The following is a 25,754-nucleotide window of genomic DNA, read 5'->3' on the forward strand; positions in this document are numbered from 1 at the left end:
CCAAAAAGGGGGAGTGGGTGGGTAGGGGATTGGGGGGGTAGGTATGGGGGACTTTTGGGATAGCATTGAAAATGTAAACGAGGAAAATACCTAATTAAAAAAAAATAGTGTAAGACTTCAACATCCAACTCTTAATTGACTGGAGATCCAGATAAAAACTTAGCTGAGATGTAATGAAACTCACAGACATTATGAATCAAACAGACCTAACAAACATTTACAGAAAATTTCACCCAAACACTATAGAATATACCTTCTTCTCAGCACCTCATGGTTCCTTCTTCAAAACTGACAATACAGTTGGTTATAAAGCAAGCCTCAACAGATATAAGAAAACTGAAATAATGCCTCATATTTTATCAGATCACCATTGTTTGAACCTGGACTTCTACAACAACAGAAATACCTGACAGCCTACACACTCATTGAAACTGACCAAGTTTCCACTTAATGTTATCTGAGACAGAGAATAAAGAAAAAAATTAATGACTTACTAGAGTTCAATGAAAATGAAGGCTCAACAACCCAAATTTATGGGACACAATGAAAACAGGAAAATTCATAGCATTAAGTACCTTCATAAAGAAATTAGAAAGTTCTTATAACAGCAATTTAAAAGGACAACTGAAAGCACTAGAAAGAAGAATAAAAAAAAGGAGAAGGAGGAAGAGAAGGAGGAGAAGGAGGAGGAGAGAGATAAGGAGAAGGAAAATTAGAAGAAGAAGACCAAAGAGGAGTAGAAAACAGGAAATAATCAAAAAGTCAAAATCAGTGCTGAAGTCAATCAGTAACAAAGAAAACATACAAAGAAACAAAGAGATTAAGAGCCGATTCTTTGAGAAAATCAACAAGGTAGACAAAGTAACCAAGAGACAGAAAGATAATACCCAAATAAACAAAATCAATAATGAAAAGAGAAACATAACAACAGACACAGGGACTATCTTCTAACTGGCTGCCTTGTCTTGCCCCAGTGGTAGAGGAAGACTCACAGAAACTTGAAGGGCCATGATAGAGGGATACTGGGGGGACCACTCCAGCTCAGAGAAAGGGAGAGGGCCAAGGGCTATGCCTTATGAGAGGGGTTGACCAAGACAGTGAGCAGTATGTGAAGTTAATAAGTAAAAAAGGAAACACCAATAAAAATGTATTAGGTAATAACAACAACAACAACAAAAACAACAACAACAACAAAACATAACTAAGGGAACAAAATAGCAAAAGAGAAAATGTGTGCAAATATACTGCATTTAGTAAAAAATAGAACAGGATTCTGTCAGAATGCTTCCTTGGCCATGTAAAATGCATGGTTCAAGTAATAAAGAGGAATTAGAAAGTGAAATGGAACTGAGTCCTATGTTCACTTAAAGAAGCGGTGATTTTGTGCAAGATACCATCCAGCTAAACTTAGGTACAAGCATGGCAGTACACACCTTTAATACCAGGGGACAGAGGCAAGGAGATCTGTGAATTCAAGCCCAAGTAGAGAAAAGGTTAAGTCCAGGAAATGTGGTATACATCTTTGACCCCAGCATTCAGGAGACAGAGCCATGCAGACCTCTGTGATCAAAGTCAATGTATAGAGTAAGTTCGAGGACAGCCAGACTTAGGCAGTGAAGGAGTTGGAAAATAGAAAGCTGGTGATAATAGAACACGGGAGCCATGTTCCAGCCCCAGGAAGAAGCAGAACTCGGCACCTTTGGCTTTTTGGCTCTGGCTTAAGAGTCAAGAATAGGAGGGACTACTAGACAATTGAAGCTAATTAGCTGGTCTTTTCTTATTCAGCACATGTTTCACTAAGTTGAAATCTTGGAAGTATTTTCTGAGAGCATAAAGAAGCTATGTTCCAGAGAGCCAAAGTTGTATCTCATTCAACAGCTAGATTCCTTAATGTTAAGAATAACCCAGGTGGTTCTAGTTTTGAAGGTAGGAAGTGGTCATGGAGAGAAAATGAGGCCAGGGAAGACCTTTGGTGAAGGTACAGTTGCAGAAGCTGTTGCAGTTGGTGGCCCAGGACTGAAGGGGTAGTGCAAAGAAGTTGAGGCTTGATAACAAATGTAAAGTGCCTAGGAAAGGCTATTGTCAAAGCCTAGTTGTAGTGGAAGACCCCAGTGTATTGTAGATTGTGAGTACCATAGGATAATCATTAAGAACAGCAGCAGCAGTGGAGGGGAGTCAAAGANAGGCTAGAGTGCTACAGAGGCTTAGAGCTCCAGATGTGACCTAAGCCCCCTTCTGAGGATTCCAGAAGATCATGTGTAGATCCCAGACACTAGAATAAGAAGCTGTAGTGTTGAAATTGCCTTGAAGACCTCAAGATGTTTGAGATGCCAGAGCCATGTGATACCTGCCAAGGAAAGCTGCTAATAGGGAGTGCACCCAGCCCAGGAAAAAGAACTTTGTTACAGTCAACAAAGATTAAAAAGGACTTGGAGATTTCAAGACTGCTTTGTCATCATACATGGAAATATAGAGTTTGGAGTTTTCCCAGCTGGTTTCCTGTCTTGTTTAGGGGATTACAGTTAAGTGACTGAATGAATCTCAGAAGTGACTTTGAATTTTAAACTTTCAACATTGTTGAGACTGTTATAGAGTACAGGGGATTTTGAAATTGGACTAAATATATGTTGCATTATGCTATGGCTAGGTATGGCCCTCACAGACTTGTATGTTTGAACAAGACTATGGGGGCTAAGGAATAGAATATGGTGGTTTTAATAATGCTTGCCCCAGGGAGTGCCTCTATTTTGAAGTGTGGTCTTCTTGGAGGAAGTGTGTCACTGTAGGCAGACATTTAAGACCCTTATCCTAGCTGCCTTGAAGCTAGTTTCCTGCTTGCCTTTGGAACAAGATGTAGACCCCTCAGCTCCTCCTAGAAAATTTCCCTACCTTGATGATTTTGGATTGAACCTCTGAACCTGTAATCAAGCCCCAAATAAATGTTGTCCTTATAAGAGTTGCCTTGGTCATCCTGTCTGTTCACAGCAATAAAACTCAAAGATAACTAGACTCAATTATATTTTCCACTTTTAGAGTACAGCAACAGTGGCACATGTACAATGTTTAAACAGTAAACATGGTGATTATTTATTTTGAGTTATCACAATGACTACATGTTGAGTTTCTGTCACTCAAAATTCAAGCTGAAAGTGTGTAAGCAATATGTAGATGTAATGGGCCAACATCTGCATTGCATGAGGCTCAGATAGACAGTGAGTAGGTAAGAACAAAGACAGCTGAGTTAGCAAGAAAGCACAATAGGGGCACATAGTCTCCCTGCTTATTCCTTAAAACAGATCAAAATTCTTTTGAAATGAATAAACATGAGGAATTTGGAAAGTTGTATGAACAAGTGTATACTTCTAAAGGAGACAGGAGAGAGTTCTTTACCTAAGTAGGAAATTACAAGAAGTCATGAGAATGGGAAAAACATCCATAAAGTTTTAGATCTTTCATAAGAATGGAATTTGTTTCCACATTTTAAGAGTCTTAGATACTTTTGAGTATCTTTTTATATTTCTTTTACCTTTTCCATATCAGCACTGATTAAATTCTGAAATTTATTGTAATTCCCTTACACAACTCTTGTAGTTTTCTTTCTGCTGCTATGATACACAAAGTGACCGATGAAAAGATTTTAACTCAGGAATCAAACTCCACCATTGAAAGAGTGAGGACAGGGACTCAAGCTGATACCACAGGCAAACTAAGCATCATGGTCTGCTCATAGCTCAGGCTCAGCTACATTTCTTCTCAGGTCCATTTCATTGGTCTGATGCTGCACAGAGTGGGTAGGGCCCTCCTCCATTGCTCACCATTGAAGAAAACATCTCAGAGACATGGGAATTAAAATTAATCAGTATAAGTTTTCTTACATTTTTGTTATGATATATTAAAATGTAAGTCATGATGCTGAGCTTAATTCTATTCATGAGATTCTGCCAATAATGAAAACATGATTTTTCAAGTACAGTTAGGTCAGAAGTTACCTTAACAAAATTTTATGTAAAGGATTTTCTACCAGCAGAAGCAAGGGAAAGGTTCAATTGACAGAATAATTATCAAATAGATGCCTTGAGATATTTCTAAAAGGAAACTATCAGAGCTGCTCTGAAAAAAAATTGTTTAACACATTTTTAATGAAAAGTCAGATATAATACTGTATCTTGAATAATCTAGATATGTTTGACTGAATAGAAATTCTAAGATCAGGTACAAAGCTGATGTGAGTGACTTCTGGGGACACTGTGGAAATGGAGGGAGACAGAAGCATGGGTGAGGAAAATGTCAGAGAGAGTCATGGGATCAAGAGAGGACTGAGGAGATGATCCCATAGAGACAGACATGTAAAGTATTTACATGCATGCCTCGAATAATGCTTTAAACCATGAAATAATATACATTAGGCTTTTATGGTCTTTAAAAACAACAAATGCAGAGAAGTTCAAATTATTACAAATAGTTAAGATAGCAAAAAATATGTTTGTTCTTTCAAAGATGAAATATTTCTTTTATTGTCCTTAATTTCAATAGGGTGAGAGAATACTGCTAAATTTTAAACCCTGATTTTATCAGAACACATATATTTAGAGTTTTGTTTTGCAATAATACAAACATTTGTTTAGTTGTTATCCACTCTTGAAGTATATTATTTAAGTTCACAACGAGATCTCAGAAATACAAAATCACCAGGTAAATAATGTTGCTGCTGATGAATCTTTTTACCTAATTATTCAGTAGGTATCTTTCTCTCAAAGGGAAAATGATTAAATGAATTAAACAACAGTTAAACAATTAGATTCATTTTGAATATTATTTGTCCTCTGTGTACCCTTTTCTGTTTTCAAGGTCAGTCTTTGCATATAAAAATGCAATCATTTCCCTAGAAGAAAAAAAATGAAGTACTCAATCTTGAATATATTTGTTAACAAGTAACATGTAGTATCTTCTAAAACAGTAAAACGTCATTTTAACAAGCACATAAAGGTTACTATAAAGTACTCTACAGGAAAAAAATAAAAGTAAATTATTGTATAAACAATCACTATGCCTTATAGTTTAAAGTAGCGAATACTCATTTATCTACTGTCCAACTGAAAGAAAACATTGGCAAAGATGGTCCTGGCAGTTAACATATCAAGCTTAAAATGTGTCATTTTGGTCAGTTTTCCTTTAATTCTCTAACACCAAATTCAATGCCCTAAATAGCTGTTCCATCTGCCTTTGTTCTAATAGTGGGCAATTTCAATATGCATGGCCCTTGGATTACAGCACAGATGTGTGTTTACTCCTGTGTGGTTAACTTCTTGTTTTAAAATATCTTTCCAAAGGTTTACTCTATAATACATTCTTTAGTTTCAAGATATAGACTGGCATTAGCAAGTCAGGGCACAGGAACTGCAAGAGAATAAAACAGGATAAGTAAGTGCTACTCAAAAACAAATTATGTAATTCATTATCTCCTTAGTACATGGAGATTAACAGTTAAAAATACATGACAAATAAGCATAGAAGTCAATTATGTGGCATGAGTCAATCAGGAAGTAGGGCCAGCGTGGTGGCACATTCCTTTAATCCCAGAACCAGGAGGCAGAGGCAGGAGGATTTCTGAGTTCGAGGCCAGCCTGTTCTACAAAGTGAGTTCCAGGACAGCCAGGGCTATACAGAGAAACCCTGTCTCGAAAAACAAAACAAATACAAAACAACAACAACAAAAAAAAACAAACAAACAAACAAACAAAAAAAGGAAGTAGAGCCAAGGAAGAAAAAGAGACTGGGAGAAGGAGAAAGGGAAGAAAGATGGGAGGAAGGACAGAGGGACAGAAGAAGAGAGAGAAAGAGATTGAGAAATGTGCATAGTAGCTTTTAATCAACAGGGTAGTTTATTCTATTTCATGTATGTGTTCATAATTCAGAGAGATCTGTGCATAGGACTCCCTGCACTTGTCTGATGTGTGCCCTTACATAATATAGTGGACAGAAAGTAAGACTTAAGAGATATGAGTTGGGATATAATGCTTTATACTTTTATACAAACAGCAGGAGAATAACAAATTAACAAAGAGGTGCAGGAGCCTGAGACAAGTTGTCTCAGGCATTGCACTGACAACATATTCACAAAATACATGTGCACATGTAAAACCCTCCAATGAAACACGCAGATAATCTCACGGAACTGGTACTTAATCTTTTTATTCTTTAAGCCATAAGTTGAGCAATGGCAATAATGAGTTTCCACTTTATAACAAAGAACAATATGTGTGACCCTCTAGGTTTTGTTTGTTTGTTTATTAATATTTTCTTTATTTATATTTCAAATGTTATCCCCTTTCCTAGTTTCCCCTCTGAAAATCCCCTATGCCCTCCTCCTTCCCCCAAAGAGTACACTATTAATGGCATTCAAAAAACTCTTACAATATTTGGGGGAAATATATGATTTCATCCTACCATGGCTTTTAAAAATTACCTGAGGGTACAGTACAAGGTAAGGCATTAACTTCTCTGGTGAATGAGATTTCAAGGTAGCATTGAACTGAATATGTGTTATGGTTATTATTAATTACTATTAATGAATATTGTACTCAATATTGTGCTGGAAAAGATAAAGAGATAAAGAGAATAGTGCCATTATCCTGGGGTTCCATGCACACTAGAGTAAAAGCACAGTTGAACTAGTGGCAAAACTTTAACCTGTCTGCTTCCAGAAAGAACTCAACTAAGAACTGCTGCTAATATGAATTGAATGACCTTGACAATCTTGTAGCTTAACATGACATTTAGCCATCCACCTGGTGCTAAAAGAAGAGACATGGCAGATGCATGAATAATGGAGTCATTGATTATTCTCCCGCAGTTTCACACAGCTACTGAGGCCAGGAAGTATGTGGCATGGAAACCTTTACATGCAACCCTGGAGCACAGGAAGACCAAGAGATCACAGCATGAAGCTGTGATGTAACACTATGTTTACAATGGAGACACTCAGATTGTTGATATTTGTCAGAATCATGGGAACTTCTGCCAAGAGGAGCTGTACCCCTATAGTAGAACCAACAGATACTTGTATGAGGCAGTCAACAAAGCTGGAGGGCAAAAACCATCTATGGTCTTGGAAATAAAATTTCTAGGCATCAGGTGTGCAGCTTCAGAATGAAGTGTTTAACCTGCTGTGTTCCAGGCTTACATTAACCCATTATTTTCCCACCATGGTTCATTCATTTATTTGTTAATTATAATGAATATTTAGCACCAATATCTTTTGTATATATTTTTTTTATTTTAGAGGTGGTAACAATTAAGAAATTACCTCGAATCTCAAAAGAGATTTTGACCATCTAAACAGTATTGAGTCTGTGATACACTATAGAGACATTTGAAGTTGAGATGTATTTTGCCTCAATGACGTAACTATAAGCATACATGTCAAGGAAGAGAATGTGGTGTCTTGAAACAGAATGCTTCCCAGTGTCATGGTATTTGGGCAGTTGTTCTTGTTGAGATCTTTATCATGGTGGTCTGTGAACATGTCTATGATGAAATATCTTGGTTGTCTTAATTGATGTACATGAGCCTCAGTCTACTGAAGGTTTACCATTTCCTACATACGTGGTAGTGGGTTCCATATAATAGTGTGCCAGAAAGAGTCAGCAAGTACATGTGATATAAGCTGAGAAAAACAGACCCAGGATTTCTAGTAACCTAGTCAGCAACAGCAATGAAGAACACAGTAAAAATACAGGCATATAAAGAAATGTCAAAACATAAAATGGCGATTGATTTAATCCATAGTTCTCCACTAATTGATTGAGTGTTATTGTGTATTAACATGAATTCTGTTGTAATGCAGAGAAATTTGCAAGAATTGTAGGATAGGTAAGAGTTAAAAAGACAAAAGAAACGCCATCACCTTACTTTTTCTGAATAACACACTTATACTTTTGTTGTTGAGGTGACTCGGTTTTAAGAACATTTCAATCATTCCCTATGGTTTTGATTCCATTTCCAGCAACTTTAAGGGGAAATAAAATAAATCTTAACTAATTTTACACTATTCTATCTATGTCTCGTGGTACAATTTCATATAGCATAATTCAGCACCAGGAAGATGAAGCAGGAGCAAGATAATTTTAAGAGCCTGGTTCTATGTGAGACCCTGTTTCCACAAATTCAAGGGACAGCAAAATTACCAGTCTATTTCTCTTAGCCTCTTCTAGAACGGTTTTCTACCCATAGGACAAAGTTGCTGAATTAAACCAAGGACTATTTTGGACCATATCAATAGGTTTTAATGAATATTTTCTTGGGAGGCATGCATTATCAATGTCAGTTATTTTGGTTAAGGTCACTGTGCATGCTGGTGCAGGTGGACATGCTGTCAGCTGTAGCTCCATATGCTTTCTGTTTCCTGACACCAGACTGGCTCAGTGGTTCTTGTCAAGGCAGTCTTGTGATGGATGGCCTATATAGACAATAGTTAGACACGGAATACAAGAAAATCTACTAGTAATAGAATGTTTTACAATATTAAAGTTGAAATTTTAAAAGAAAAATAAATAGCAGTTAGTTGGATGAAGGGTCCACCCTTTCCCATAATCATGGAGTAGAGAAGGCAAACTAAAAGTATGGTACAGCCTTAAGTTATCACACTCTGTCCCCAGTGACATATGTGCTCCAGCAAGACCAAACTCCCCAAACCTTTCCAAAGACAGTCAACAATTCAGCATAAAGTGTTCAAATACTCAAGACTACAGAGGATATTTCTTATGCAAACAACCACAGTGCTTATTTCCAGGACCAGCCATTGAATCTCCCACAAGCATAATATTAAACAAGGTAATATTAGAACATCTCCATAAAATTAGGAATGAATTGATAATGTCTATCTCATCATTAAATTCCCCAAAATTCCTGTTGCCAATAAGTATTGAATAAAGAAAAATAATAAGAAAAGCTCATAATAACAAAATAATGAAAGAACATTTTCTGTATGTGAAAATGACATGTTTGCTTAAGAAAACATGTCTTTAAAAAAAAACAACAGGAACAAATTCACACACACATTTATATATGAATTTTATGAAAGGAGGTCTACATTTTCTGCTTCATAGCAATGAAACATTAAGCATAATATTTTCTTAATATTCTAAAAGTCACAATTATGTAAAATCTTAGAATACATATTAACATTCTACCTGAAAACTACAAAGTATCACCAAGATGATTTAAGAAAATATATATTAGTACATGTACATATTCAAATACTATAAAAATTTCCATTCTGCTAGAAAAAAATCTACCCTTTTATTTTAACCTCAGTAAAAATCAGTATGTTTTCATACAAAACAAAAATAGGCCTCTTGAAATTAGCATGTAGATGCATATTTATATAGAAGTAAAAAGGTCTGTGCATCCTCAAACAGCATAACACCCTAATTGAAGCAAATTATCTCAAGATTTCTAAAGCTACATGGGTTAGAGGTGTTGTGTTGGTACCATTATCAGACATTAAGCTAACAGAATGTAGTCAGGCTCACGTGTAGAATGTATAGACCTGTGTTTTGGCAATGTGAAATGGTAGATCTGTAATAGATCTCTAACAAAACAGAAGTTGGTTAAACTTCTGATTGTAAAATTAATCTATCTCTTATAACAATATAAACTTGTAAGTGAAAACCCACTAACAGAACTTTTTTAATAATAATTTCCAGTTATCAAGGAAAAGAAACAAAGCCATGTTTGATGGTAGTGTCCTGTATTCTAGCCCTCTAGAAGCTGATATTGAAGGGCTGCAAGTTCTAGGTTAGCCTGGATTCAAGTAAGACTGGATCAAATGGTGATAGTTAATTCAAAAATAAAAACAAACCCCAAAAGTTTAGAAATTTTAGAAAGCACTAAACAACAGGCAGCAGAATAGAAGAAATTATTTGTAACTAAAGTTTCCAGGTGTTTTTCCCAGAATAAACTTATACAAAACTAAATGACAAAATAAAACATCTAGAAACTGTAAATAGCCAGAGGTCTGTAATATTTTACATAGAAATTTACACGATTTACATTTGAATAAATACTGATTATAATTAATCATTAGGAAAATTAAAACTTTAGTGGCATAGTAGTGCATATTAAATAGATTCATTGGAAGAAAGTTTATAAAAAAGAATATAGGGTAGAGATTTTTTTCTGGCCTTTTTAATAAAATACCTAGGAAGATGTATACTGAGGGAAGTTGTCTCTATTTGGCTCTTGTTTCATCTATTAGATGGAAATGGTATATCATCAGGAATATGCACAGATCTGGTCATATCAGAGGACAGAGTCAGAGACATTTAGCTTCTATTCCTCATTTTGAGATCTTATCTAAGGAGGGCACATTACATTTATCAGGGCAAAACTCAGCATCTCAGTTAAAGCTGTCTGGGAAGTCTCTCCAAGACATATCCAGAAGAAGTATATTTCCTAGGTGCTTTCCAAAAAAGTCCCTTTATCAGTGAAGATTAACTCTCATATGTTGAATGCCCCAGAGGTTTTCAACTCATGGATCATGACTTCTTTGAAGGTTGAAAAACCTTTTCATTGCCTATGACCATAAGATATTTACAAACAGGTATTAGTCTTGTCTGTTTTAAATTTGCTGGCCTTCTATTTAACATTTCAGTTGTATGGAGTGAGAATTCCCTATTCACTTGAATAAAAGAGGCTGAAGTTGGAATCATCTTGATTGTCCAAGCTCTGATAAGACTAAAGGAGACAGATAGAAACTGACAGAGGAGAACATTTTTAGCCATGTGATTAAAATACATATATGCAGGATAACCCTAACCAAAAAAAAATTGTAAGTCAGCTTCTCATGACTGATGTTAGAATTTTATTGTTCATGGCTACTATAGGCAGTATTTTCTGTACTGATGAGGAAGCTTCATTTAAATTATATTCTTATTTTATACAGACATATGTATTGTTTCAATTTTTGAAAATATAAGTATATTAGTTACATCTGCTCTTTTCTTCCTCCAAAACATTGCAAATACCCTTTTATTCTTGTTCTCATTTAAATTCATGACCTCTTTTTAAATTAATTGTTGCTATGCACAAACACCTAAATACTTAAGTATAGCCTGCTTTGTACGTATAATGCTACTTGTATACATATTTCACAGTTTACTACTTAGATTTAGATAATCAATTTATTTTAATACCCCTATGGTGAGCCAAAGCCCTGAACTGATAGTTCAAAAAATAGGGGATAAATGTGATCAAAAGAACATGTAACACTACCCAACATCAGATATTTCCAATGAGATATTTACATTATGATTCACAACAACAGCAAAAGTAAGGTTGTGAGCCTTCCAGCTAGCACAATCCTATGTTCCACTCTTCCGCAAGCTCCTCCTGTGTTTGGCAGTGGGTCTCTGCATCTGTTTCTGTCAATTCACCTGTTGGATGAATCCTCTCAGCAGAACTTACCCACCCTCAGAACCAGTCAGTATTATTTATAACAGAAAAATCAAAAGTTGCCCAAGTTAGAGCTTTAACAGTCTAGTTGTCTCAAATCACCTAAAATGCTGATTTTGAGGTCTAATATCTGTCCCTGCTGTGACCTGTACTGCAGGATGTGCTGTGGTGTGCTGTGTAGTTCCAACCTGCATTCTCAAGTTGAAAACCCTAATATCCACAGAGTAGTTCAATTCCAAGCATGGGTTTGAGCTCTTACAGATCCATATATGCTTCTTTAGCCTGGCACCTTGGTCTCCCTTGGCATGGCACGAAAAAATAAAACAAACAAACAAAAAAACAGCAACAAAGAAAAAAATATGAAGTGGTTTTCCTACGAGAACGAAAGAAGGAAGAGAAGGGTGGGGAATTTGGCTGACCTCTGTTCTCTCTGATCACCAGTACCTCTCCTGTGAAGAAGAACCCTATGAACTGTTCATTGTCTTTACAATAGTAGTGTGTGTGTGTGTGTATACATGTGTGTGTGTATGAGTGTGGGTGTGTGCATGTGCATTTGTGTTTGCATATGTACACAAGTGCTGTGCTTGGAAATCAAGTCCTCATAACTGCATCAAAAGTAGTTTGCCCACAAGGATTCACTTTTAGTTATTTTCCGCTATGTGCATTAAAATCTAAGGACTTACTTTTAAATGAATTAATACATTTATATAATTGTTGTACCTTTATTTTGTTTCATGGTTGAGTACTGCAGCACTGGTGTGGGCTTTCACCACCAACATCAAACCAAAACAAAGCAAAGCAAATAAATCAACAAAAAAATTAAGAAGTTGCTGTTCTGTTTTCTCCTTCAGACTTAAAGTCAAAAAGCAGAGGAAGGGATTGCCCAAAGCTGAAACACACAGGGATGCTGTCCAAATCTGGTCCCAATGGTTATCTAGAATAGTTAACATCTCATTTCTATCAATGTCTGCATTCATTGTGTGAGATGACTTTGACTTGATTTCTACTTCACTGACCTTAAGTGAGAAGTTACAAAGTAAGGGATTTATTTTTTGAACAAAATATTGTCCTTTGGGCCTCCTTGCTTTAAATGCTTTAGACTGACTTTTTCAAGCCATCGTCCTCTCACCTTCTGGATAGAAAAGGGACATGTAAATCTCTCAAGCAGCAGAGAGCAAGCTGTCATAAAAATGAACTTATACTATCTAACAGTTACAGTTGTATAACACAGTTCTGAAGGATGCTGTCACTTCAGTTGCTTGGCATCATTAAAAGATAATATTTGATTGCTACCTTTGACTATGAGTAAATAAGTATTCTTTTCTATTGATTTCTTTAGGTGATTAATGTATTATTCATACTTACATACGTATATAAGGAAACTGGTGTTTATTTAAAAAATGAGAAAAGAATTGCAGATACTCTTACAACATTCTTAAATATTTAATGTGCTAGTGCATGTTCCTCTCTCTCTCTCTCTCTCTCTCTCTCTCTCTCTCTCTCTCTCTCTCTCTCTCTGTGTGTGTGTGTGTGTGTGTGTGTGTGTGTGTGTGTGTGTGTGTGTGAATATATGTATATGCATGCAGAGATCAGGAGAGAGTGCTGGATCTCCAAAACCTGGAGTTATAAAAGCTTGAGTATTGGAAACGGAACTCTCGTTCTCCTATGGAGCAGCATTCACTATAAACTCTGAATCATCTATGTATCCCTGGAGGGGGTTTTTAGATCCAGAAAAGGGGGAATATGAATAAAAGTACATACAGTAACACTTGGTGAGTGAGAAGCGAAGGTTCCATGGGCTGTATGGTTTACCAAACTCCAAATGAAAGAAGAGAGGTTCTTAGGCGAGGAGCAAAAGTGCAAATGTGCCAGGTACTGGCAGGGCCTCTCAGGAGACAGCTATATCAGGCTCCTGCCAGTGTCTGACAAATACAGAAGTGGATGCTCACAGCCAACCATTGGACTGAGCACAGGGTCCTCAATGGAGGAGTTAGAGAAAGGATCTAAGGATCTGACAGGGTTTGCAGCCCCATAGGAGGAACAACAATATGAACAAACCAGTGCCCCCAGAGCTCCCAGGGAATAAACCACCAACCAAAGAGTATAAATGGAGGGACCTCCAACTGCATATGTAGCAGAGGATGGCATTGTCGGACATCAGTGAGATGAGAGGTCCTTTGTCCTATGAAGGCTTGATGCCCCAGTGTAGGGTAATCCTAGGAAAAGGATGTGGGAGTGGGTGGGCTGGTGAGTGGGGGGAGGGTGCATGGGATAGGGGATTTCAGGGAAAACGAGGAATGGGGATAACATTTGAAATGTAAATAAAGAAAATATCATTTTAGAAAAGTCCAAATATGTGAGATTAAGACAGTCATTGTGCAAACTGGAAGGATAGTACCTCACTCTCTCGCCATACCATACTGTGCCTTTAACTATGGTCATCTTGATATGGATTTGGGCTCTTGGTCTTATTATTTTCATCTAAAAGTAATCATGAGTATTTGAACCAAACTATTTCCACTACCCTCTCTTGTAATGGTCTATGCCCACCTCAGGCAATTACTATTCTACTCTTTTATGTCATTCTATTAATTGATTAACATTAGTGGTGACTCTTAGTTAAACCAAAGGCTTCCTCCATGGTGGTTAAGGAATTTTACCACTGAAGTCATTCTTTTCCCAATATTTTTATATTACACCTATGATGGCATATTTATTACCCAAAAATTAAAATTGTGAAGTAAATTTCCTCTTCTTTGTACATTCCCTTGGGACATTTGTATTCAACCCATTTGAGGAAAATATTCTTGCCCTGAAAATTTGCTATAATTACTAAACATTCACTGTTCTATAAAACTATTTTATTTACAAATGTCATTTTAAAATATAATCTTTAAGAGTATTTGTTCTAAAATGTTAATGTTTAGGAATAAATTTGATATGTAATTACATAAGCATATGTTCTCAGAAATGTATATATAAGTCTATTAAGGATACCTCACTATCCTAGGATATCTAGAGAGAAAGATATACTCATAAATTTATATAATAGAAGATAATTTTGATATCTACAAATTTTACAAATTATCATAAAATACTCTTATTAGATCATTTGCATACTCAAGCAAATGGATTATATATGTGTCAATACAAAGCAACTCAGTAAACTGTAGGTTATGTAAGGCTTGGGGATTATATTGACTAACAGTCCCTGAGTGATTATGAGACCCAGAACATGATAAACAGAAAAAATAAAGGAGTTATTGTTATTAAAATATTCTCAAGATCTCCCAGACTTCTCACCCACCAGGTCAGACTCATTTGCATCTAAGATCTCATTGAACTCAGTTCATACTATCAAAGACAACAGTTGTTGAAAAGCACAGATAAAGAAGAGTGATTTAGCATACCCCTGTGATGCTCCTTAAATACCTGATCCCCAGATCATTAGGGTTTTGGACAAAGAATCAATAGTGTTTCCAAGTAAGGGTCCCCTGATTTACATTACAGAGATATTTAAGTGATTAAATATCTCATTTTTTGAAATGACTCATGCAACAGCAAATTATGAGAAAACTTATGCTAGCTTTTCATGTTGTTGGTTAGAGTCCACTATGGAAGGGTTGAAAAAGGACTGAAGGAGCTGAAAGGGATGGCAACCCCATAGGAAGACCAACAGTGTCAACTAATCTGAACCCCTCAGAGCACCCAGAGAATGAGCCACAAACGGAAGAACATACAGGCAATGGTCAAAGACCCCTGCACAAATGTAGCTGGGGACTGCCTTGTCTAGCATCAATGGAAGAGGATATGTCTAATCTTGTAGACACTTGATGCCCTAGGGAAGGAAGGTGTAGAGGGGAAGGGGGAAGGATGAAAAACTCTGGGAGGAGGGACTAGGAAAAGGACATTTGGAATATAAATAAGTAAAATAATTAATTAAAAAATAAGTAATTAAAAAATTGGATCCTGAAAGTAACACAAGAAAGCAGATTGTAAGGGTATGGGCTTTTTGCTGAATTTTTAGAAACTAGGAAGTTAATCTGTCCTTGGGAGCTGTGTTTCTGAGAGGAAGCATGATTTGTTCTATATTCCATGCAACTATGGTAGCAAGGAGCGTCTGTACATCTAGGTATCTTCCTTCAAAATAATGTCTCTGTGCTGATTAACTGGCCTTATACAAAGGCTACTCAACATACTTAATAATCACACCTCTGGCAGAGGCCATATCTTGGAGTGTTTGAGCAACACAAATTGGACTTGGAGAATGAGAAGGAAAGTGACAGTCTATCTGGGAATAGTTGGTGGAGAGGGATGAATTTGGTTAAAATACATTGCATGAAATCCTCAACAAATAAAATATCTATAACACTATAAACTGAATAATAAATAGAGCATCCAACAAGCCATTATGAATGGTATGAGGTTGAATCTCATGGTTGTTTTAATTTGCATTTCCCTGATGACTAAGGATTTTGAAATTTTATTTAAGGTGCTTCTCAGCCTATCAGTATTCCTCGGTTGAGAATTCTTTGTTTAGCTCTGTACACCATTTTTAATAGGGTTATTTGGCTCTCTGGAGTCTAATTTCTTGAGTCCTTTGTATATATTGAATATTAGCCCTCTCCTTTGATACTGAGAAGACTCTATACCCCAGTTCAGAGGAATGCCAGGACAGAGAAGCAGGAGTGGGTGGGTTGGTTTGTAGGGTGAGGGAGATGGGATAGGCGGTTTTCAAAGGGGAAACCAGGAAATGTGATAACATTTGCAATATAAATAAAGAAAATATCTAATAAAAATAAAAAAATAAAATAAAAATAACATCCAGTGTTGTCCACCATAAAAAATAAGAAAGAAAAAAGGGAATAAACAAGCAAACAAAAAACAAACTCAAAACTTATTACAACCATTCCATAAGTAAAGCACCCACTCCTGGGTTTCTTTTGAGCTATTTTCATATTGCCCATTAGTGAGGAGATCAGCATCTATGTCTTTTGTTTCACATGTATCTCTGTTTATAGAATCATTGCACATGCTTCAAAATTAGAACAGACAAGATACTTCTATAAACTCAGTAAACTGTTTTGGAAAAATATCTGGAAGTTTATGAACCAGTGATAACGATTATCTAGAGAAGAACTAGAAGGCAATAGCAATTTTTTTTGTCAATGGTTGATTGTGTCAGGAGCAATATGTATATATATATATATATATATATATATATATATATATATATATATATATTATCCTGTGAACATGTAACATTCATCTATTGGAACTATGTTGAGCCTATTGCTATTACAGATTATATATAATATTATTATATGTAATATAATAATATAATAATTATATATTTTATGTAATATATGTATATATGTAATATAATAATATAATATAATAATTATATATATTATGTAATATATGTATATATATTATGTAATATATGTAATATAATAATTACATATATACATACATATATATATATATATATATATATACTGTAATAGCAATAGGCTCAACATAGTTCCAATAGATGAATATTACATGTGCACAGGATAATATACTACTGCAGGAGCTGTGCATAAGAGTAAGTAAAAACAAGTCAGGACTAGGATGACATAGTTTCTGACTACTACTGTCTTTTATATATTCTACAATGTAAGAATGCTTGTTTGTGTTTTTGCATGGCTGGAAAAAATTCAATAGAATAAGGATGTGTAAAGGCACATAAAATAAATGAAATTTAATGTCTCTATGAACAGGAGCTAAGTTTCCTTGTATCACAGCAACATCCAATTTTGCATAGTAGCTATAGCTCCTTTGAAGACAAAATGGAGTTAAGTATGTATCTCAGGAACAAACATAAAGTTGAAAATGCTTAACCTTTCCCTTTCAGGATAAGAATGTGTGCTGAGAGCTACTGATGGACATGCAATACAGTGATATTTAGAATAAATTTTTAAATCACTTAACACAACTTCCTGAAACATATATTCTTATATATTAAGCTACAACTATATGCACATTCTTCATATTACTAGTTTTGGAATTTTTTATGTTTCATATTTTTTTCTAAATTATAAGTTATGAGATTGTTGCATCTGATAAACCACTAAATAAAATTTTTGGTCACATTAGATTATAACTTCTTATTGACATAACCATAAAATCTAAATAAAACAACTTCTGTAGGAAATAGTTATTTATAAGGAAGGAATAAAAGGCAGAAAGTCACACAAAAATAAAATACAGTAAAGTGAAGTTTGGGTAGAGAAATGAAATACATAAAGAGGGCCTGGGAGAGAAATTTGTAATTTAGAGTTCAGGTAAGTGTATGCATGTATGTATGTGAGAGTGTGTCTTTGTGCGTTTGTGCCTGTCTATGTGCCTCTGTTTGTGCCTGTGTTTATGCCTGTGTGCCTGTCTGTGAGCCTGTGTTTTTTCCTGTGTGTGTGAATTCCAGATTGCTTTCACTTTTGTTTTTATATTTATATAACAATGTACTTTCTAACTGTTTCTTTCAGTACCTTAAGGTGACATTGCATGAACAAACTTTCTATATTTCCTTTATTACTGAAGCTAAAATTTATTTTAAGAAATAGCTTTCACATACACATTCCATTTCTTCTTGTCCAAGTTGAATAAAGTAAGTGAAAGTCATTATTCCTGAAAGACTTAAGATTCCCCACCAAATGCTAGCTACTACAAATGTTTCTTTTGCATATTAGCATTTTCAAGACTAGTAAGTGTAGAATTTGTAAAAATGTTTGACAATGTGATTTTGACTATCAAGAAAAAGTATATCACCAAACTTCTGAAGACAGGAAATAAATCCTTTAATTGCTTGCATATTCTGAATAACGCCATGGGCATGATCCATTCCTCTGGGGAGGTAGTGCATGAAATGAAGAATATCACTGTAGGATAAAAGGAAGAGAATGCATACTAAAAAGCCTGGGTGAAGAGAGATGAATTTGATAATCGCAGTAATTTGAAGTGGTCCATTTGAAACAATAGTCCAATAGAAAACTCACCATGCCATATTGATTGGTATAAACCAGGTCTTTTAAACTCTTTGAAGTTTTATTCAAATATTACTTGGGTTAATTTAACATTTTAGTTTGTTTTTATGTTTCTACTAAACTCAAGTACTTTTCTCCTTTGTTGATTTCTTTAGGATCATTTCTGTTGCAGTGCTATGGATGAGTGGATCTCAATAGCATCTTGCAATCAATATACTGTTTCCTAGCAGAATAATATTTACCTTCAATCCAAGGGAATTGGGAAATAAACTTCCATTTATATTCAATCAAAACATTTTGACAAAATAGGCAGAGCTATCCGGGCTGTTATTCAACAGTTCAAGAGTCTCCACATATTTTATTACATTAAAAAATATTTATTTCTTAGAAATAAAGAGCTACTTTAAATGCTATTAACCTACATATATAGCACATTTGGGTTACATCACTCACTGTAATATTTTCTAGTTCCTTCCACTTACCTGAAATATTCATAATTTCATTTTTCTTTACTACTGAATAAAATCCCATTGTGTATATAGATCATATTTTCATTATCCATTCATGGCTTGAGAGATGTTTAGTTGGCTCTCATTCTCTGGATGTTGTGAGTAGACTTTCAATAAGCATGGGCACAACATGTTTGTCCTTACGTGTTTTGGACATGGTGACCTTATCGTCTTTTCAGCATTATAGTCAACCTGATATTCAGAATACATACATATTTGCAACGTGTTTCCTGACAACTTTCAGTGAAAACTAACACTTCTCCAATCTCTCAATCTATATTTCACATTCACTATTCTATGTATGTGTTCAAAAATTGTTTCCCCTAACTTAGTGTTAATACTTCATTTTATTCTTTATTAACAGTTTGGCATGATTCTGTAACATCTATGGTAATTTCTTTGTTTTCCAAGGCACTATATAACATTAAACACCATAATATTTTTCCTTATTGCTGTTTTATAGATACATATAGTATATGTATGTATATATATATATATCACACTAAATACGTATATACTATATGATATATGTGCATATAATACTATAATCTGAAAGATCAAATATATGGATCACAAATTTCATTATTTAGCTCATTACTTGACAAAAACACTTAAGTGCTGTTTTTCCTTATGTGTGTTTTTAGTATTCCTTTTAATTTCAGATTTACAAAACTGCAAAAAATACTGTTACAGATTGTTGTACATTTTTTACTCAGTTCCCCTAACCATTAGTGTTATGCATATTAATGAAATATTGAAGTTAGGAAGTAGATATGTGACTAGAAGCTTCTCTATCCACCTTCTCTACAGACCTTGCTTAACTGTTTTACTCTCATCTTTGGACAGTATCAAGCTAAAGTCTCATACTGTCATTATTCAGTAAATTCCCCCTTCTTTATTTTATCAATACATACAATTGCATTGCATATTCTTGTTCGTTAGCAGAGGACTTTTGGATTATTTCAGATATTATACTGGCATTCTAGTTTTTTTATGTTTCTTCCTCTTTAAATTATTTGATAAGACAGCTACAACAAAATATGTACTCAAACTCTTTAGAGGCAATGTCACCAATTCTTGCTATTGGTAAGCATGGCATATCTCATTAGGCAATGATGTTGTATTAGTCACTCATGTCACTGTTTTAAAAGGTTACCAAGGAAAACAACTCAAAGAAGAGACGTGTGTTTTGTCTCAGGATTTGCAGGTCTTGTTTATGATGTTATAGCAGCATGATCATGATGCAGCTGGTCGACCCCACTGCATCCACAGCCAAGTGGCAGAAGTGTTGGATACGGGTGCTCAACTCTTTCATTCTTTCTTTCTTTCTTTCTTTCTTTCTTTCTTTCTTTCTTTCTTTCTTTCTTTCTTTCTTTCTTTCTTCCTTCCTTCCTTCCTTCCTTCNTTTCTTTCTTTCTTTCTTTCTTTCTTTCTTCCTTCCTTCCTTCCTTCCTTCCTTCCTTCCTTCCTTCCTTCCTTCCTTCCTTCCTTTCTTTCTTTTTTTAATCGATCAGTACATTGAGTGGTGCTACCCACATTTAGGGTGGGTTTTTCTATAAATTTCCTAAGTTATACTCTCCTATAGACAGTAGCAGAGGTTTGTTTCTATGATGAGTTTAATGAGCAAGTTGACAGTCAAAGTTTTCTACTAAAAGTGCTTTTTACAACTAGCTCTGTTATCATGTTACTCAAATAAGAACTATATGGAGAAATATTCATATTGTATGTAGACCGTCATTTTACTGAGCCACCAACCTTTTCAAATATACTTGAACTACTTTGGTTAAAGCAATATCATGACATTTGCTGAAGGATGATTCATTCTTCATTTTCTATGTTTACTGATTATAATCTATTACTTCATGTGTCCTTCTTTACATTTTACCTGTTAATTCAATTACTATTGATTGTGTCATGCAAACTTGGCTCCTGTGTTCTGAATATCAATTGCCATTATACATTTTCAGACTTAAATTATCTCAGATACAGATGCACAGAGATGTTGCCAGTTAGTTCCCTTCTCCTTTGTGCTGTCTTCATCACTGATTGAGCATTTTTAATTTGTATCCTCTATATAATGCAGTGACTTATTTTAGTGCTTCTTGAGTCAAATCATAGTTTTCTTCACAGAGGATATCCTTCAATACAGTTTTGACCTTTAGGTATAAGTTGTCCATCTATGTCTTTTTCAAGTTTTATAAAATAAATTCTCAAAATCATCACATTTCTTTATAATAAACAGTGACAATTATTTTAAAAATATTTTTAAATTTTGCAAACATAAATGTTATTGATATTCTTTCTCATTCCCTAACTTTCTCAGGTGTGCTTCTTCACTGGGATAGTTATTTTATATTCTTTCTGTTTCTTGTAACTTTAAATTTGAGAAATTTATATGCAACAAAGTATTAAATAACTTTACTTTAAACCAAGATTCTAAAAACCGAATCTTAGTCATGTTCTATAGAAATAAACCTACTAATAATCTTCTAAACTATTCTCATTTGTTTTGATAGAATAAAATGACCACAAATATGTTTTATGCCTCTTATTCTGTCTAAACTTTCCAAAGGTGATATGGGTCATCCAATATGCATGTTTGTAATTTTCTCTATGGGCTACGACTCTTTTATATTATACTGAATATGCTCAATATACATACATATTTAAATTTTATTCTACGTTTAAAGTTGCTAGCACATGTGCTATTAGCTCACCCAAGTGCCTATAACATCATCTAACATAGTTTTTAACTAGTGTATGAAAGCTAACAGACATGATAATCTTCATGAAAGAGAACTCATATGAAGTAGTTTTTCATGGTTACAATATAATATACTAATTCTCATTTCACTGATCACCCTGAACTGTTATTTTCTGTAAAACTCTTATGCACTCATATATTTTTGAATTTTAAATATCATATTTTTATTTTTTAAGCACCAGTAGATCATATGTGCCACAGGGCTTATGAGAAGAACCAAGAGCAACTTACTGGAGTTCATTATCTTCTTCAAATGGGGAATTTAATTTTGACTACTGAGTCACCCAACCTGTGATTATTTGAAATTGTAATTAGTTTATAATGGAGATGAAATATAGATCATTAATTGTATTATTTACTTATTTAGATGTATGAACATGCAAACAAAAACAAATCAAAGAAAACTTGTTGTATATTCTTTTAATGGATGGTGTTTGGTTAATTTAGCAATATTAAATTGTTATTTATAAAATCTATAAAAAATATATATCTATAAAATCTATAAAAAAATAAAATGAAAGAGAGTCATAGTAGAAAACCATGATTAGAAGTCCATTGAAATATGCTAACAACTCAAAGAATTTCTTATGAACCATAACATGTAACACATGTCTTCTTTAATAAAATGTCTCACTTTTAATACCTATGAAATATTAAACAAAATAGCCATAACAGTATGCTAAGAAATCTCATAGAACAGTCTAACAATTCTATTGTGTAAAAGGGATTGAAGAGGTCTTTGAACCAAAGAATATTTGTTTAGTAGTGTCAGAACTCATTTTAACACCATAAAAAGTGTGTGTATTTGTTCAATTTTCACTAGGGCACAAAGCATTAGACAAAAGAAGATTTTTCAGTAATAGAGTTTCACGTTGAGTCTAACCAATCACTTTAGTTTGGGTATAACAAAAAAGGCTATTAGCTGTGACTGTGGTTGAAGTCTGATGATTCCTGACAGCCTTCACTGAACAGCTAAAAAACATGAGACTTGTCATTCCAGCAAGATTTCATCAAATTTACCAGCAATAAAAAAGCACTTTATGTCTCTTAACTCTTTGATATGTTGTTTTATTCAAACTCTATTCTCAAGAACTATTTAAAATGAAATAGTTTATTTTTGTGTGTATAAGTACCTTTCCATTGCCTGAATAATAGTAAATCCTGAACTATACATAATTTAGATTTATTGACAGAGTAAACACAGACATTAAGAAAAATCAAGTTTGTAGTAACACATTGTAACCCTAACAAAACATTTTCTATTTTATTTTATATATTTTTGCAACAAGTATAATTTATTTTTAACTCTTAACTGAAAGATGTGTAGGGTAGATAATATTTTCATGAAGAAAAAAGGATCTATACTGAAGTTTTGTAGCCCTATTTTCATGCATTCTGTTGTTTATCAGAATAAACTGAACTATACTAAATTGGTATGAGTTATCTGTGAGATTATCATGGAAGAGAGTTTACATTCAACAGATGGGGAGAGCAATTGGTGACATTGCATTAATGTAAAACAGATATTTCAAAGAAACCAGTTTCTGTAACATACCTTATTGATCTCTTGTTTCTCAGAAACCATTAGTGAATACATTCATGTTTGATTCATTTTCTGAAAATTAATATTTAATTGACTATTAAATATGATTTAATAGTATGATGAATGAAGATATAGCTAAAGAGAAACTGAAATATGTCATATATAAAATCACAAATTCAGAGCAAGACTTTGTTTGGGTAACTCCTTAAAGGTATTGGAAGCACTAAAAAAAAGCTCAAACATGTTTTCCAGAATAAATATTATAGGTATGACTGAAAACACATAGCATTTTGTTTAAACAACATAGAAAGTCTGATATTTTATGATCCCTAAAATGTACATGAAGAGTGAAAGGTTTGTGTTTATACTATTTGAGTATGTCATAAAGTTAATCCTCAGAGGATTTTGAGTATTTGTTCTGGCATAAAAATATTGTAGGCACCCTTATTACCTGACTTAATATAAGCAAGAACAATAAAATCAGTCTCAGAAGTTCTCTTTGGTTTTGGGTCAACAGAGAAAGATATAATATGGAAACCTGCTTGTGAATCTCAATAACTATATAAAACAGGGTTGGAGAGAGAATCTCAGTCAGTCAATATTATCTCCTTAAAGTATGTTAAATGGAGTTCATGCCACAGAATCCTAGTAAGGAATGTGCGGTATGTTAGACAGATGTGTAAGACCATCACCAGATGGGACAGAAAATAGGAGTTCCCTCAAAAGTGCTGCCTAGTCTAGTTCCAGGGATATGAGAGACCATACCTCAAAAATGAGGTGAATGACACCTGAGGGATAATACCCTCATTTGATCCTGACCTTCTCAGTGATACTCACACATACTAGTGCATATATCCATGTACCTGCACAAAGTGAACACCCATCCCCATGCCCATGTACTAACAATATGTATATGTATATGTACATACATATAAGAATTAGAAAAACTATTATATAAATTTATGAGAAATGTAATCAAGTTGACATTTAAACTTATCAAGAGATTAATACCTTAGATTCTAAATATCATATTTCTAATGTTGGACTTAGTTTTATCCAGAGATATTAAAATAATTATTAAAATTGTTTTATGTTTCAAAACAAGAGTTTGTAAAATGGACAATAACCTTGAAGATACTTTACACACAGATGGCTTTCAGAACTTTGAAGAATAAGTCCTGTTAATGACTTTGTCATGTTTTAGTGAATCCAGATCTAATATGATTGTAATGTTAATAGTGATGGACAGAGCAAGTACATCTGGAAACAAGTCACAGTAAAGTTGATATTTGAATGATATGGATGAAACACAATGAAAAACTCTAACTGTTTACCTAACTATAAATGTTGGAGAGTAATAAATAAATAAATAAATAAATAAATAAATAAATAAATAAAACATATATACAGACAACCCTAAGTAAACTAGGTAGCTTAAACTTTGAAAGCTAATGTGGTAGGTTAAGGATGGGGATAGGGAAGGAATTTGAGAGACAAAAATACAGAGTAGATTTGAATCTAAACAGACTTGAATCTAATCTCTACCAAAAAAATAAGGGGTTTATATTATTTTTTCTTGGCTGTAGGACATGCTTTTTGTTTAGACTTTTAGGGTCATTATCTCTAAAGAAAACTGACTCTCCTTCCTTCCCTTGGTCTCCATTCATTGCTAATAACTTCTCAGTTAGGGGTATGATTTTATGAGTTCCTTCCACATCCATGCTCTTGGTTTAGTGATTGTGATTTTTAAAAGTTTTTAGCATTCAGTCATGTCTGCTGTAAGTTCCTGCATACAATAGCTTGTCATGTTTGGCAAATCATAGTTTGAACAGCTTTTTATTGTTTTTGTTTTTTTTTTTTTTCAAGACAGGGTTTCTCTGTATAGCCCTGGCTGTCCTGGAACTCACTTTGTAGACCAGGCTGGCCTTGAACTCAGAAATCCGCCTGCCTCTGCCTCCAGGGTGCTGGGATTAAAGGCGTGCGCCACCACGCCCGGCTGAACAGCTTTTTAAAATAATTGTTTCTTGCTTAAGTCATTTAAATTTGTGCTTAGGTAGACAACAGAAAATAATAGAAAAGAAGTCAAAAACTGTCAAAATGAGCTAGGATAAATGGCAAGAAAAAGTGAGGTTGATAGGTAAAGCCTGATTCAGTTTATATATATATATATATATATATATATATATATATATATATATATAAAAGAAACCTATAATTGAAAGTGTTTTGAAGTAAGGAGGTATCAGTGATTTTTGACATACTGCTGAGACCTTGGGAAGCATGAGTCAGCTCCTAAATAAGTTATTGATGGCCATTAAAAGAACACTTCCATTAGAATTATGGGTAAGAAACTAGATTGGAATGAGATGAATGGGTCTCTAATTCTAGATTTATGGCAAAATAGAACATCTAAAATGTCACATTAGAAACACAAGGAAAGCAACATAAACTCTAACAACCAT

This window comes from Mus caroli, chromosome 3 (assembly GCF_900094665.2).
Source record: "Mus caroli chromosome 3, CAROLI_EIJ_v1.1, whole genome shotgun sequence".
Classification (NCBI taxonomy): Eukaryota; Metazoa; Chordata; class Mammalia; order Rodentia; family Muridae; genus Mus; species Mus caroli.